This window comes from Pogona vitticeps, chromosome 2 (genome assembly GCF_051106095.1).
Source record: "Pogona vitticeps strain Pit_001003342236 chromosome 2, PviZW2.1, whole genome shotgun sequence".
In the NCBI taxonomy this organism is placed as follows: Eukaryota; Metazoa; Chordata; class Lepidosauria; order Squamata; family Agamidae; genus Pogona; species Pogona vitticeps.
Window position 1 is genome coordinate 54865675 of NC_135784.1, and position 14182 is coordinate 54879856.

Below are 14182 nucleotides of genomic sequence, written 5' to 3' on the forward strand. Positions count from 1 at the left end.
TCTTCCAGTCCAGCCTTCCGCATGATGTATTCTGCATATAAGTTAAATAAGCTGGGGGACAATATACAGCCTTGCCGTACTCCTTTCCCAATTTTGAACCACTCAGTTGTTCCATGACCAGTTCTAACTGTTGCTTCCTGTCCCACATATAGGTTTCTCAGGAGACAGATAAAGTGGTCAGGCACTCCCATTTCTTTAAGAACTTGCCATAGTTTGCTGTGGTCCACACAGTCAAAGGCTTTCGCATAGTCAATGAAGCAGAAGTAGATATTTTTCTGGAACTCTCTGGCTTTCTCCATAATCCAGCGCAAGTTAGCAATTTGGTCTCGAGTTCCTCTGCCTCTTCGGAATCCAGCTTGTACTTCTGGGAGTTCTCGGTCCACATACTGCTGAAGCCTACCTTGGAGGATTTTGAGCATAACCTTGCTAGCGTGCGAAATGAGTGCAATTGTACGGTAGTTGGAGCATTCTTTGGCACTGCCTTTCTTTGGGATTGGGATGTAGACTGATCTTTTCCAATCCTCTGGCCACTGTTGAGTTTTCCAAACTTGCTGGCATATTGAATGTAGCACCTTAACAGCATCATCTTTCAAGATTTTAAATAGTTCAACTGGAATGCCATCACCTCCACTGGCCTTGTTGTTAGCCAGGCTTTCTAAGGCCCACTTGACTTCGCTCTCCAGGATGTCTGGCTCAAGGTCAGCAACTACATTGTCTGGGTTGTCCGGGATATCCACATCTTTCTGATATAATTCCTCTGTGTATTCTTGCCACCTCTTCTTGACGTCTTCTGCTTCTGTTAGGTCCCTCCCATTTTTGTCTTTTATCATGTTCATCTTTGCACAAAATGTTCCTCTAATATGTCCAATTTTCCTGAACAGATCTCTGGTCTTTCCTTTTCTGTTATCTTCCTCTATTTCTTTGCATTGTTCATTTAAGAAGGCCCTCTTGTCTCTCCTTGCTATTCTTTGGAAGTCTGAATTCAAGTTTCTGTAACTTTCCCTATCTCCCTTGCATTTTGCTTCCCTTCTCCTCTCTGCTATTTCTAAGGCCTCGTTGGACAGCCACTTTGCTTTCTTGCATTTCCTTTTCTTTGGGATGGTTTTCGTTGCTGCCTCCTGGACAATGTTACGAGCCTCTATCCAAAGTTCTTCAGGCACTCTGTCCACCAAATCTAGTTCCTTAAATCTGTTCTTTACTTCCACTGTGTATTCATAAGGGATTTGGTTTAGATTATACCTGAGTGGCCCAGTGGTTTTTCCTAATCTCTTCAGTCTAAGCTTGAATTTTGCTATGAGAAGCTGATGATCAGAACCGCAGTCAGCTCCAGGTCTTGTTTTTGCTGACTGTATAGAGCTTCTCCATCTTTGGCTGCAGAGAATATAATCAATCTGATTTCGATATTGCCCATCTGGTGATTTCCATGTATAGAGTCGCCTCTTGTGTTGTTGGAAAAGAGTGTTTGTGATGACCAGCTTATTCTCTTGACAAAACTCTATTAGCCTTTGTCCTGCTTCGTTCTGAACTCCAAGGCCAAACTTCCCTGTTGTTCCTTTTATCTCTTGGCTCCCTACTTTAGCATTCCAGTCCCCTAGAATGAGAAGAACATCTTTCTTTGGTGTCAGTTCTAGAAGGTGTTGTAAATCTTCATAGAATTGTTCAATTTCAGTCTCCTCAGCAATGCTGGTTGGTGCATAAACTTGGATTATTGTGATGTTGAATGGTCTGCCTTGGATTCGTATTGACATCATTCTATCATTCTATCAGCTCATAGAGTGATACATGTAATGAGTTTGTCTTTTCAACCTTTTAGCAGCTCTCATGGTGTGAAGAATCCATTTATACTGGATTCTGTTAAAATGAATGCCACAAAACTTGCATTTACTTAGCTAGCTACCAGGATATTTCTATCCCACTGTATTTCACCAAATAGGAAGCAATCTGAACAGTTTGACACAAATCAAACAATAAAAAAAAACATTTAAAGCCAAATATTCAGAAAGCTGCAAGCTTTTCAAGCCAAGATCTGTAAAGTGCAAATCTAGAACCTGGCTGGAAATATGGCATGTAAGGAGTCTCTAGCCAGAGCTCTCCACATTTGCTCCAGTAATCTCTGACTTGCAGCTAACTAAGCCAAAGAGTGTTTTTTTGAAGACCACACGGATTTCTGCTCATGCAAGGCGTGGTTTGTTTTTCCTTTGCATGAGCAGTCAGGAAGGGGGAACTGCGTGTGCAGAACAGATTGTTCTGTAGTGCATTGGCCATAAACAAGTTACTAGTCTGAAAGTTTTGCTGAGGAGCCATGCTATAACTTTGCACATATATGAATCCACCATCAGTGCCAGTCAGTATTCCAAATGGAGAGTGCTGCACAATCAGGGTGCCACAGTAGAAGAGGTATTCTCTCATTTCTCCTCATGGTATAGTGCTGCCACCAGCGGGACACAAAAAAATGTTTCACTCACAGACTTCAGTGCTAATGCATGCATATGTAGGAAGGTAAATCTGGGGATATAACTCATATAACAGTTTTTTGCTGATTATATTGACAGAATGTTCTTATTTTTTGCTCTTCTCAACTCTGAACACTTGAACATCACATTTACTGCATCGTAACAAGTGTGGGGAAAGAATTGCGCAGTCCAGATTTCTCTGAAGAACTACTTTAATCAGTTCTTCCAGAAGTATAGGAAGAACTGAAGTACTTGTTGTTGATGGCCCGGAAACAGGCACCAAATGTATTGCTATGCACCGATATCAGGCAAATCCCATTCTGATTGGCCATGAGACATTTGAGCTTATCTGAGGGCAGTGTCAATTTAAATAGGTCACATGTTGTGGGGTAGTGGTGGAAGTCTAAGTGGTAGTGGTGAGTTCCACAGGATACTGTTTGGCAATTAGGAGCCCCATTTGGGTCCCTTGAATCATGTGATTCATGGGCACAGGCTGACACTATTTGAGACTAACTTAGGGACACATGCAGGGCACACACAGCTCAGGCAATGACTGGCCTTGCCTCTTGTAACCTGAGTTGGAATTACTATTTGGAGCAGCCAGAGCAAAGCTGGAAGTCACATAATCTCCTGGAGTTCACCCTAGTTAGGCTAGAGCCCCTTGCTCCTTGACTAAGTTATGCAATATCAGCAATGCCCAAGAAATAATAATAGTTAAAAATAATAGTTATGCCTCTTTTCTCCCATTCTTGAGCTAGTCAGCCAATAACATATACTGGCTAGAGCACTGTGTGGATCAAGAACTACTATGGACTCAACCCATGTAGAAGAGCAAGACTTACCACATTGACATAACCACAGCAAAACTTGCACTGACTATGCCTCTTCAACAGGGGCTTGGCTAGATGATCCACAAGGTCCAACTCTGCAGTTATGAGGTGACGATGGTGGTGGTAATGGTGATGCTGATGACTTTAATGCAAAACACACAATGGAAAGAAGAGTCAATGGGAACTTTGCTCAAATAGTGATCATTGTTACTTAAGTAGACAAATCTAGAAATCTTTCAGTGGACACGAGTCAGTCTATTTCTTTATTTCTTACAGTTCATTGACCTATAAGATGCCAATGGCTTCCTCCACATTCACAGTAAATTTTACTGATAAGTTTCTGTAGCCAGTTATACAGAAACTTTCCTTTGCCTTGGATTCCTGGAAATCGTTAGCAGTTTTGTGAAATAAGGTTTTACAATAATATGCCTGGACAGTCCTCTATGGCAAGGCTGGCTTCGCTGAGAGCAAGAGTGAGGTGGTGACTTGAGGTGACAGAACAGATCAGGTACCTCCACTATGTCTCCCATTGTCTGTGCCCTATGCCATCAGAAGAAGCACTTACAGAGGAAGGAAGGAAGGAAGGAAGGAAGGAAGGAAGGAAGGAAGGAAGGAAGGAAGGAAGGAAGGAAGGAAGGAAGGAAGGAAGGAAGGAAGGAAGGAAGGAAGGAAGGAAGGAAGGAAGGAAGGAAGGAAGGAAGGAAGGAAGGGTGAGGGAATGGATAACGATAGAGGTGGCAGCAGAGAGTCCTTCAGAATTCCTCTCTGGCACCTTTGCAGCATGGCTGCTCCTGGCCATATATTTGCCAAAGCCTGAAGGAAACACCTCCTCCACAGCAGCTGTGTTTTTGAGGTGACCAGACAGCCAAAACAAAGTGTCACTGCCCTCGTTGTCCTCTTCTCCCTTGCCTCCCTTCCTGTATAAATGCTTCCACACAGTGGTAGTGGGAACAGAGGGTGGCAAGGGGTGAGGAAGAAGCAGTTCCTCTCTCACCTCAGGCAGTGGGAAAGGATGCAGAGGGACATCAGAAATGTGGAGATGTTGGTGTGTATGAGTGAGAGTGAGTGAGCAAGGTAAGGAGACAGGTTTTGATTCAGTTTTGGCAACATGAAGATGGTTGTTAATACTTTATCTAGATAAGCACACAGAGTGACTGCACTGAAAAAAAACCCACCCCTAATTAGTGATGGTATATTCAGGAAATTCTGAAAGTATGCCATAGAACAGGTCATCTATGGGATGCAATTAAAAATAACAGGGAACTGCTGTAGGGCAAGACAAACAATTCATTGTGATTGCTCTCCCTCCCAAGGAGAAAGTGTGCCTGTATATTACCTTCAGGCAATGCAGAAATATATTCCATCTAATTTGAAAATTAGATTCCAAAGTATTTATCATCCCACTTCACCTAGACAACTTGATAAATTATACTGATGATGTTAATCAGCATCAAAACAAAATGTGACAGCCTGGAGGCATTTGCCCACAACAGAAAAGTTATGGATGAAAGCCTCCACGTACCAGACTTGACTGGAACTTGACACAGTTATTTTAAGGGATGGAGGAGGGCATTTTAACACTTTTTAAGGTCTGTCCTTGGGTGAGACAGGGCTTTGATGAAAGGCTACCCTGCAATCCATTATATAGAGTGGAAAATACCTTCTGGATGAGAGCTTTTGGCTACAGATAATTAGCTGGTGTTTGGGATGCAGTAGAAGAGCCGGCATCAGTGAGCAGCATCCTTAGGCAGTTGCCTAGGCTCCAAAAGCTGAGATGGGCCCATTGCTGACTTGACCACCATTGAACCTGGTGTGGCTGCCACCACTATCTCAGCTGTGATGCTGCTTGACACTGCTTCTACCATTTGCTACAGCACCCAGTCAGCCTAACTTTCTATCCTGACAGGCTTCGCCAGAAGACAGTAGAAGCACTTCTGAAAAGGAGCTCAGGTGGAAGAGCACTTGGCACTTGCCTATGCAACCATCTGTTATAATAGATTGACTTCAGCAGGTTGGACATATCTCCATTCATACCCAAATCTGACATCTCCCCAAAATAAGAGAAGAACTGCTCATAAGGATGGGATGAGACGATATCATACCTCTGATCCTCCAGGGCTCCTGACTGTATGAAGAGCTTCCATGCCTAGAGGAGTATCTTCCCTTCTGACTCAGCTTCTACACATGGGGAATGATGATGCAGGGGATGATGATACTGTGTTCCTCAATGTGCATATTTATTTAGAATGGGTAACAGAATGCCTGAACAAGCCTACAGAATCTGACTGTAGGAATGTCATCGGACTGCTGTAAATAGAGCGTGCCTTGAAGCGTGGTTTTGCATTTAAATAGAGGTGGAGGAACCCTTCAGCTTCTGTTTCTGCCCATTTCTCATTTTCCCATTCAGGGTCCATTCTGGTTCATTCCCATCAATGTCTGTGTCTTCAAAAAGAAGAGTTGACATGGAAATATGTGAACATTTGTATACAGAAAAACAGATGGCAACTTGGGGAGGCAGGATGCAAGTGTAGTTGATTCCTTCTCTCCTCCTCCTCCTTTCTGCCTTTTTTGCAATGTGTGTCCAACTATAGCTAACACCATATCTTATTCCATCACTGCCCTGGGGGGCTGATTCCATATGAGCTGTTGTCATGTGATGTGGTTATGCTTTGCTTTCCACCACAAGGAGCTAGGAAACTTGGGCTGTGGTACTGGATCCCACAAATCTGACATCTGCTCACAACACATTTGCTGTAAGCAATTTCTTTCTATTTCAACCTCCTTCTCTATCTAAAGAAGCTTTAGGTGGTGACATGTTATACTTTCCAAATATGTTTTTCACTTGAATATTCATCACTATGAGAATACCCCTGCAGAGGATATGTTTATTATAAAAAAAAATGTTGGCTTCAAGTTTGGGTGGGGATGTTCTGTTCTTATTTGAGATTCAGACTGTTGTTATCAAGTATTTCTGGTCAGACAGAATAAACCATGTGAGCTTCTCAAAAGTGTAGCGATGAAGAGAAAGATAATAAAGAATGGATAATTATATATGATTGCATCCTTTCTCTGCATGTTTGAACAGTATGTATTATATAAAATTTTCTCCATTTTCTACTCTATTATTGAGTGTAAGCATTCCTGGGGTGCTCTGCTCCATAAACTTTTGAAAAGTAAAGGAGCAGCAATTGAGTCACGACTACATGGGAACATCTTTGCATTTCCATAGGTGATTTATGCCCATAAAAGCATTCCACAGTAAACACTACCCACAAATTCCCAAAAGAATTCATTATTTTCTTCTTGAATCACATGCACTCAGAAACCTGTCGGAGCTATTTAAATATTTACACAAAGAGAAACAGTGGGGAATAGCAGGCTTTCAGTAAACAAGGATCTGGAACAGGTCCTTCCATTCAAAAGGAAGTTCAAATCAGTGAAATTGAGTTTACTCTCTGGAAACTGGGTACATCAGGACAGAAGCATATGGCCCTCCAGATGTTCATGGATACCAATTCCTACAGGGAATAGGTATGTTCAGGGATGGTTAGATCTGGACAGCTTCTTGTTCTCTGTCTTTGATGTATAGGACTGAAGCTTAAAATTAATCAATCATCTGTTTTTCTATTGGGATGTATGGTACCAAGCAATTCAGAAGAGATCACATCAATATTTCCCCTACATCGTTATGCCTTGGTTCTTGTACCATCTGCACAAATAGTTTGGCTGAATCCTGAATGGAATTGGACCTGTTTGGATTGGTTCAGACCATGTCCCAAATGGACCATACTGGATTAAAGCAGGTCTGAAGTGGATCCGGGTTTGTCTAAACCAGTTTGAAATGAATATCCTATATGGATTCCAAAGGAAAGCTGGAAAGATATCTCCACACTGTTGTAAAAACAAAACACCATGCCAGGTTCTGTGATTGGAGGGAGGAGTGGAGACGGACTGTGCTGGTTGACACATCAACATTTCAGCCTTGGACAAGTATCTCACCGACACTTTCTAATCACATTTCCTTCAAGGAAGGATTAGGTGATGTCACTGAAGTATGTTCACTTCAGTTAGCATTTAAGTTTGGGGGATAAATTCTATAGCGAATTTTTGATTATACTTGATTGCCTTGGAAAATTTGCCCTGGTTGCCTTGATTAGTTTAAATATCTGACTTTTCACTTCTAGTTTCACTAGCCTGTTTCATCCTGCATTTCTCCTCCAGCTGCCCTCTGAGAAGCTCGTGGTAGCATACATGCCCCTCCGCCACCATTCGCAGCTTTACGGTGACCCTGTGAGGCAGGTTAAGTAGGTTCGGCTGTGCGATAATGACTGCCTGATGATCACCCAATGGACTTCATGACATCGTCGGATCTGAACCCAGATGTCTCTGGTTTAGTCCAACACATAATCTTCTTTTGCCCTTGTTAATTTGTTTATTTGAGGAGTAATCCTGTTCCAGGCTGGAATTAGCCCCAGGGTCTGCCAAGAGAGACTTGTCAGGGCATAAGGGATAAATGCTGGCTGTATGACTTGGAAACGGGGATGAACACCGCCCCTGAGAGTCGAACACGACTGGATAAAAATTGTCAAGGGGAACCTTTACCTTTTACTGTGCTACATAAAACAAGGTTTGCTGCTTACATGTTGGCTCCATAGTGTTTAAAGCACACTCTGGGCGGTTTACAATTTAATTATGCACACTACACAATGCCCCATCTCAGTGAGCTAGATACTCGATTTACTGACCTAGAAGTATGAAAGGGTGAGTGAACCTTGACCTGCCTGCCTGGGATTGAACCTCGGACATGAGTGGAATTTTGGCTGCAGTACTGCAGTTTGACCGCAGTGCTACAATCAGCAAGGCAGAAAGTTGATGTGTATGTTTCCCACTGACTGAACAACCAACACAGGCTTCCCCCCACCCCTTTTGCATTTAGTATGTCTTAGTTTTTCAGCAAGATTGTCTCTTGAGGATAGAATAAAACAAGCTCCATTGGATTTGCCGCTATTGGCCAATAAATTGTCTTGCACCTCTCAAGTATCATTCTGCGAAGAAATGCTGCTCCTTGAGAAGCTTCATGTTTGCAAGACTTTCAGATCATTTCGGAGAGAAAAAAAAGTATACACTAAACAAAAAACTCACTTCAAAAAGCTGATGGCCTTTTGCCTAATCCAGGCCCACACTCATCTATAAATCTAGGAGGGTTGTACCATTCCTACATACCACTCAACTTTGCCTTGCAAAAATAGACTGGTTTATCACAAAGGACCCTTCAAGCCCTCTAGAGACCAAAAAGATCTTCTTCAATAAATTCAGACCATTTGGGGGGGGGGAATTCTCTACAAATAGGAAACTACCCCCAACCCCCTAAACAGCACAAAACTATAGAAACTTTGTGAAAACAACTGGGATGTGAGAGCACTAGGAGTCCTCATGGAGTTGGAGGGCAACAGTTATATCCCTGGGGGCTATAAGTATCCCATACTCTCTGCATTCTCCTTTCCCCTGTTAGTCAATGGGAGAATAATATCTGCATTAGGTGAAATGCTTAAACATGTATGCAGGTCTCAACAACCAAGTTTTATAATTTGATACCAAACAAGGAAGGACAGAAAGTGCAGGTGGGATATGGGGAAACACAACAAAATCAAAATGGAGACAGTTTTCACATCCCTCTTCTGGAGTTACCAGGAGAGAGAGAGAGAGAGACAGACAGAGAGAGAGAGAGAGAGAGAGAGAGAGAGAATCTAGCAGCATCACAGCCTCAAGTTCAAAAGATTTTAATAAAGCAATATGCTTGGAGGAAGGATACTCAGCAGACTCCCCCACAGAGTGCTCCCCAGTCCCCCCCCACACACACTCCCCATTTCCAATTTAACAAATGGGGTGAGGGGATGTAGGAGATTCCATGACCCTCAACTGACATCTTATCAACATGCACAACACAAAAGTAATTCATCATTTGCATTTAGAAAGGATTTCATTTTAGACTAAGCAAACAACTTGGATAGAAGTACAGTATACTTTATATGTAAATATGCAGGAGGGAAAAATGGTTGCAAATCCGCAGCTTTCCAGAAAAAGAAAAGACAACACTAAAAATGGACATAAACTGACATTTATAATACTTGAGTGGGGGGTGGAGGATTTCCAGCATTTACAAAAATGCATCTGTTTTTTAAAGAGCCCCTCCACAAGGTGTGAAGCTGCCAAGGTGGGACTCCTTCGCTTGCCCGGATGGAAGAGACACACTCAGCCATGATGGCTGTGTCGTATCGGGCAAGGGGCTGGGCATCAGCGAAGCCTTCACTTCTTTTTGTCAGCAGCTGATGGTCAGGTAGAGTGGCAGATGCCCAGTAGCAGTCCCACAGTTTCAATTTTGACTGTGTGGACCCGTGGCAATCAGGAGGATTTGGATTGGGGCTGTGCATCAGCGCAGACCCCCCCCCCCCAGTTTGAAGAATGTATATTTGGGAGCCTAGGAGATTTTGCTCCACTTGTGGTGTTTGATTTTTAAAAAAGAAAAGAAAGAAAAATGGAGTATGGGAGGCAGTTTAGTTGTGGTTTGGCTTTAATTTATAATCCTCTCGGTGGCAGAAGGGGGCTGGGGCACCAGGTGTTGAGACAGGCTGTGTACTGAGTGATAATACTTGGAGTTTTGTTCTTTTGTTTTCTCTTTAAAGGGAATGCCTGAATATGGATAGTTAAACCAATATATTTCGTCATCTTTACATGAGCTGAGATAACTCAGTGGTTTAAGCACCTGATTTGCTGAGCCAGATGTTAGAAGGCCAATACTCCACTGTGTCTCCTTGACGGGCTGGACTTAATGATCCATAGGGTACCTTCCAGCTATCCAGTTCTCAGTTGATGATGATGATGATGATGATGATTAAAAAATACTAAACATAGTGAATCAAAATGATAAAAACATTGACTGAAATTATATAACAAAATCGACTTTTAACCGAAAACCTAAATATTTATCAACATAGTACTTATGCTGTTCCTATATTGCTGTTTTTTGTAGCTCTGATGGTGGTATTTCTAAAATCAGCAACTGTTTATAATACTGTGTGAAATTTCTTGATATTTTTGCTGTTAAACATCTCATTAATCCCCATGTCAAATTCCTTGGATCTTTATTATTATTATTATTATTATTATTATTATTATTATTATTATTATTATTATTATTATTATTATTATTATTATTATTATTATTATTATTATTATTATTATTAAAAACCCAGTACAACCAATCAAAATTATTAAAACATTGACTGGTATTACATAAAAGATACAAATTCTAACCGAAAACCTAAGTATCTGTTAAATATTAATGTACTACATCTTGCGTTCCTAATATTGGTTTCATTTCCAAAGAGCTTTTCCAGGCGTTGAAATTACACCTCTGTATCCTGCAGTAAAAGGTGAAACCCATAATTGTTTTGAAGAATAACTTTTCAAACCTCCAGAATGACATACATGCTTTATTTTCATTAAGAACTAAAAATCTACACTGAGTCTCAAAGCCGGGGGCTTTGCCCTAAGCTCTAGCACAAAAGTGTCCCACAGTCCCAGCGCCCACTGTCAGAAAACGTAGAAAAGTTAAGGTGATGAACAGATGTCATATAAAATGATAGCACACAAACTGGGATTCGGGTATGGGGGCACCATCCTCTCATCTCATTGATATCTGTGAGCATTGTCAACTTTACGAACTTTGTAACAGGTTTCAAAGGGAGCTGAATTGTGGGCACGGCAGAAGCTCTGGCTCTAAAAAGAACAGCCTGAGTTTGTTTTCTTTTTCAGAGTTTTACATGGTTTTAAAGAAATAAAAAGCCAAAAGTACAGTTTGTTACACTTGATTATTCAAGGAAAAATACTACAGATACAGGAAAGTTAGTGAAAAAGTCACACATTTAAACATAATGTCTTTTAACATTTACACTGATGTTTCATTGGGATTTAGATTTGCATTACTACACTAACAATCCCAGAAGAACAAAGCTGTATAGTTTCTCTCTCTCTCTCTCTCTCTCTCTCTCTCTCACTCACTCACTCGCTCGCTCTTGCTCTCTCTCTCTCGCTCGCTCTCTCGCTCTCTCGCTCTCTCTCGCTCTCTCTCGCTCTCTCCAGCCTGCCCATTTTGACTTTTGGAGATGTTGTGGAATTACTTTTTGAAAGCCCTGTTCTCACCTATCCCAGCAAGAGTGCTCCTGGCTCCCCACCCCACTTTCCACTCACTTGATCACGACACTTAAGCTGATAGGGAGGGACCTTGTGCTGCTTACACAATCTCAGCCTGACCGACCTTAAAAGGTTATTGTAAAGATGGGGAGGAGGGCCATAAAAACTGCGTTGAAGTCACCGAAGGCAAAGCAGTATATAAATATAATAAATACAAGTAAGACAGAATAAAACTGTAAATATGTTAATATGTTCTTTAAAAACACATCTCAAAATATTTACCTGACCTTTGGTACAAATATTTTGTGTGTATAGTATTGTTTTTAGTGGTTTGTAAAGAGGAGAATCAGGTTGTTTGAAAGGTATTTCTTTTCTTCTCTTCTCTTTTCTTCTTTTGATTATTGCTTCCCACAGATTTCATGGTGTTTATTAGTTTAGGTCTTCTCACATCTGGGTTTCTCTTTCACAAACAGATATTTCCATCTTTTTCACCAGCAGAAATCAGATGCTTCGCATCACATCCTTCCACTCCTGTTGCTTGGTCTCTCCAAGAGATGGCAAGAGCCAGCAAAATCCAAGCACAGTGTGCTCCTTGTGTACCACCTTCAAGCACTCTCTGGGCAGCATCCAATTTAATTATGCAGGTTAGACATAACCAACACCACTCCCATGTGAGCTGGGTACTCATTTTGCCAGCCTCAGAAGGATGGAAGTCTGAGTCAACCCTGAGCTGGATCCCTGAATCCTTTGGGATCAAACCAGGTCATGAGCAGAATTTTCACTCCAGTACAGCAGCTTAACCACTGTGTCATGAGGCTCAGAATATGTGAACATCCAACCTTCACTTGTGGATGTCTCTGTTATTATTCAGAATCCAATTACTCCTCTTGTTGCCCTGACAATAGCCTTTCTTTCTTGAACTGCCTCATCCCTGGATAATTCCAATGCTAATCTGTTGCTGAAGAAATCTTCATGCAAAATTAGCCATATCTTCATATTTGGTATAGAAAGAAGTTCAAATCTATATAATTGATTTGAGGGAATGTAAAAGTGACAGATTTTCTCATCTCTGGTCTTTCCTGAGAACTCAGAAGAACACAGGGTAGGAAACTGTCTTATACAAATCTAGAAACTGGCCAATAATCTAGGTATTCGCTACACAAAATGGGAACTTAACCTGGCACCTTCTGTATACATGATTCAGTTGTCTCAATTATGACTCAATTATGACCACTTTTGTTATATCTTCTGATAAATGTGATTGACATAAACATCTCATAGACAGTGGTATTATGTATACTTTACCAATTTTTAATCATTGTCTTATTTTTTGTACATAATTAATGTCAGTTACAGACCTGTCTTTTACTCAGAGGCACTGGTGGTTTGTGACCAGGATGAGCAGACACGCCACCTGGAAACTGTAGGGGTGATGTGCTCACCAGCCTTAGTCAATGGCTCTTCCTGGTAAGATGTGCCATTGTTTACTGAAAGTCTGACTTTTGAAGAGAAAAGGCACAGAAAAAGAAGTAAAGAAAGAAATAACTCTTCCTTTCCCCACCCCCATTAAATAGCTCTTTTGTTACAGGCACAGTCAGAATAGCAATTAGCAAAATAATTTCAATGTGGTTCTATTTTTAAAAAAGCTTTCAAATAGCACCACCCCCACAGAATAATGATATGGAAGGATTAAAGCAAAGGAATTAAAACTGAAATTAAGAAATACATTTGATTAGTACATGCCTGGATGCCCAAAACAGCGCAGATAGAAGCCCAAAAACAGTACTTAATTATGTAGAAAGAGTAATTAATTTTACTAAAGGAATTCTGACTCAGGCTAAACACTTGTTATCAAACAGAACATTCAGAAAGCTTGACTTAAAAGTAGTTCTGGGATAAAAGTCTTAGAATATTCAGACAGAATTGAGGGGAAATGAGGAAAAATGGTCTGAAACTGGAAGGAATTGGGTGTGGGGGAAACTTCTTAAAGACTGGCAGGCTTACCAATGTGCTGATGGGCATATTGATGCCAGCTAAGTGAGGACAACACAGGAACAAGTCAGTGTGTAAACTTCCAAGCCAGGATCGTACCAACCAATCAATCCACAGTGTCAGTCATAGTTCTTAATTGTTTTAACTGTCACTCCTGAAACACACACAATCTACAACTGTCAATCAACCCCAAGTCTCTTATCACATATGGCTCTACAAACCTATACTAAAATTATATATATATTTATAGCACAAATCACCACAATTATCAGAAGTCAGAAGTTACTTGATGGCACATAACAACTGAAATTTAAAAAAAAACAGTCATAGGAAATAAAGTAAAGGAAAAGATGACCCAACCCATGACCAGTCAGAGGCATTGTTTACTAGAACAGTTTCAGGGCTTATCAAAATATTTGGATAAGTTTTAGGGTTATAAAAATGTTTGAATAATCAGATGAACAGGTGGTATATTTAAGTGGAGTTGCAGTGTCCTTGGCAATGCCAGAAGCCTGTAGTAAAATGTAAGGTTTAGAGCATGAAGGGCTTCTAGCAGAGTGCATTTTCTCTCTTCATTAAGACAGCAAATCCATGCGGACCCATGAAGTAGAAGAGACAGCAGAAGAGCGCCAGCCAGCTTAATCATACCAGCAGAGCAGGCTGCTCAACTACCTGAACTTGCTAAGCAGACAGATGCTGCTGTTACTGGGGGTG